Below are 3,635 nucleotides of genomic sequence, written 5' to 3'. Positions count from 1 at the left end.
AAAAAAAAAGGTAATAAGAGGGACCTGACTAAGACAGAAATGATAAAACAAACACATTGTTTGTGCTGAAAAATGTGCAATTTTAACTGATTTAAGCTCCCAGGAAGTCTCCCTTTGGCTGACACAGGACAGGCCCCTGATGCAGCACTGAAAAGGAGCTGGGACTCAGGTGAGTTGCAGCAATGGAGCCACTTTGGGCACTGTGAAGTGTCCCAGCTGACCTTCAGCTGTGTCTCCTGAAATGTGTGGGTCTCTAGACCCGTGCTATCTCCTCCAGCCCATGCAGAACTATGGAATACCCAGTATATTTCACAGGCACTTAATCCTTTATTGGAGAAAACTATGTCTTCACTATTTCAAACCCTCTTTTATTTTCAGGTACATTTATTCAACAGAAATACTTAGGAGCTCTTCAAGCTGTGCAAAGACTGCACACAACAGAATGAGGCCCCTGTAAATGGGATGCAGCATTTTAAGCCATCGAGTTGCAGTTCACATCCTGCTCAGGTCTGTGCTTGTACTACAGCTGCTCTATCTAGACTCTTCCCACATGTATTCCCAGCTTCTGACATCCACTTCTGTACTTCTCTCTTTTGGACACACTCAACATCTACAGTGCCTTCAGGCTGTATTCTCTTCACAAACCCCAGAAATCAGAGCAGCCAGGTCTGGATGCCCAGGGGCAGGTTTTATAAGAGAGTATGTCTAGGCTGCTTAAGCTGAGACCTTTCTAAAAAGGAGCCATTTTTTAAATTTACCTGTGTTATATGTGTCACCAGAGGAACACAGGTCCTTGGAGATCTTCTGAGAGATCTTCATATCAACATAGACCTCAGACTGAGAGTTAATAATGAGAAAGAGCAGAGCTCAGTCTAATGTAAATTTATTGTAAAGTATGATTCAAAGCTGCTCTGTGTGACTTCATCCATGGTAAAATAAATCAAGAAGGCACCTCCACTTTGTTTCCACTGTCAGTACACTCATAACAAGTATCAATGTAAATCCTGGGTGAATGTTGAAATTCTGTCTATGAGGTGGGTTCAAAACACAGTTTTGAATAGCAATTAAGAAGAATCTGCATCCATTCTTGCTCTCTGACTGATGAACTCAGTTTTATCCTGCATAAATCATTGGGTTGAATAGCAGGCCAGTGTCATTCAATATGATAAGCCACTGTAGACCTCTGAATCATGATAATGCACAAAGTCATCCATGAGCTGCCCCAGCTCTGGAAAGAAGTTTTGTTGCTGCTCTGGCTTTCACAGCAGTGACTTCTTCAATGATTCTGTGATGAATCCATGTTCTTCTCAATAAAGAGTTTCATGTCTCAGGTCTGGGACACTTAGACCTGAAAGACCTTAAAGACTTAAAATGCAGCCTTGCACGCTGATAATAAAACATCTGTTGTTTTGACTTACTGCATCTCTTATTTCTAATTGTGCATCCTCAGTGCAGAGGTGGAACTACTTCCTGAGTGTAGTCATATAAATTGGGCACTCAGTGTCTGAACCATTTATGATTATATACTCAGCTGGGGTGCTGGGAGTGCAAGGAAGGACTGAGATTAAGCACTTAAAATGGATATGTCTCTTCCAGATTCACCTGGTCTCATTTTAGGCCACCCAACAGTTCACCCAATTCAGTATTCCAAATTTGGTGGCATTTTAGCATAATCTAAGGGTAGGAGGAGACACTTCCAGAGAGAAGGTTCAACCTGTTCAGCATTCTGGCCTGGCTGTCTCCATCTGGGGGCTGGCCTTAGGTGATGTGAGTGTGGATCCCTCCTGTCTGCACAGCCTGACAGTGACTGACAGCCTGTCAGGACCACAGCATGTCCTCTTGGCTCTATCCTAGCCCTCAGCTCAGTGTTCAGACACATCCAGCTCTGAGCACTGCCAGGGAGATGCCACCTGCAAGGACAAACAGAAAACACATGGCTCTAGAAAGAAATATCTTTGTGCTGCCATCACATGCTTGTCAATGGTGCTGTTCTCACTGCTGGTAAGTACTTTGGGATTTGGCCCTAATCATTGACACAAATAGGCACGAAGTTGATCTTGACACAGAAAGAAGAAGGAGAAGAAAGGAGAACTATGTACAAAGTCATGGCAAGAGAAAGGCAAACAGAAGAAAAGTTCATCTGAAGGTGACTGAATGCTATTTCAGGACTGTTGGTTGTTCTTAGGATCAAACTTGTGTGTTAGTTAATGACTCATTTTCCTTTTTCTTTACATTTTCTTCTTGACTCTGAATTCTGCACCGCATCTCTGCACAGAAAAAAAAAAGCATTTGTAGAATGCTGATTTTCTGCAATTAGTTTCTGATTTTTCAGATTTGTCCTTCACTCCAAGGCTTTTGAGCCTCCATCAAGCAGCATTTTTGAGAGACTATGGGAAAAAAAATCCTTACAAAACAAAAACAGTATTTTCAGAATTCCACTCTACTGCTTTCAGACTATTTCCATCAACCCTCTTATTCATTTTGATTTATTTCCATCCATAAGCAGACTAACGCTTTTCTATGCTTTTATTGTTCTTCAAGAATAGGCCTTCTATTGGAGAAAAATAATGTCTCTACGACCACCACTTTGCTCAATGCAGATCTTCATTAATCTGCAGCCACAGTACAGGCTTTTAGCAGCAAGCACTTTTGATGGGAATTGAATTTGATACTGCATTATGGTTGTAGGGCTTCTCACAATAGACTGTGTTCTTTTCTGTGTCTGTGCACAATCAGAGAGACCCAATTAAATAATTTGGTGCAATAATGGAGAACAAAAGAGTATGAGGGCTTAAAGTGAGGGCTTCAGCATTTGTATTCTCCCTTTTCTGTATCATGTTAATTAATTTGCCTGAAAACCAAAAGAAAGAACATAATGTGAAAAGCATAGCTCATCTACAACATGGAGGCACTTTAAATGCAGATACCAGACCAAATCAACATGTAACAAAGGAACATTCATTACATTTCCATAAGAAAAAAAAGTTGCCAGCTAATGTTGAGTGGTCCTAGTCATGGCCACTGGAACTAAGGATAGCTATTTGAGGGGGGGAAAGCCTTCCAAGGGTTAAGGGCAGGATAATACCTTGTGCCCCTGTGATAACACCTACATATAAATACGCAGTGTTGAAACCTAATTGTTGGATGGAAAAGAACTGGATGCAACAGAGATCTCGGTCTTTCTGGCCTTTAACTTCCTTTTTTTTTTTTTCTTTTTTCTTTAATTTTCTGAGCTCTATTCTATTCTATTCTATTCTTCCCACAATAGCTCTAAGCAGACACTTCCAGAGGAGTGAAGCCACACTCCTCTGTTTGGTTTAGAAACTTCAACAGTATTTCAGTGGGCACTAAGGGCAGTCTCTGCTCCACCATTATTCCCACCTGCAATTGAGTTTATCCACTTACTCCCTGCTGGAATAAATAGTGTGGCTGTGCAGCCCTTACTGGCTCCTTGGAAGCTGGCAGTGGATGGAGGTCAGTGAGCAGGGATGTTTGCAGCTCTGAGGGCAGGAGTTCCCCTGCACCCTGCAGTGCCACCCACCCCTCCACAGCCCCCTCGGAGGGCAGACCACTGGGAGATGCAAAACTGGCAGCCACACATCTCTCCTGCAAGAAATCCTTTAAGCTATTAATTG

Source organism: Oenanthe melanoleuca, chromosome 1, assembly GCF_029582105.1.
Source record: "Oenanthe melanoleuca isolate GR-GAL-2019-014 chromosome 1, OMel1.0, whole genome shotgun sequence".
In the NCBI taxonomy this organism is placed as follows: Eukaryota; Metazoa; Chordata; class Aves; order Passeriformes; family Muscicapidae; genus Oenanthe; species Oenanthe melanoleuca.
The sequence above is the reverse complement of the archived record's forward strand: the minus strand, read 5'-3'. Positions refer to the sequence as shown.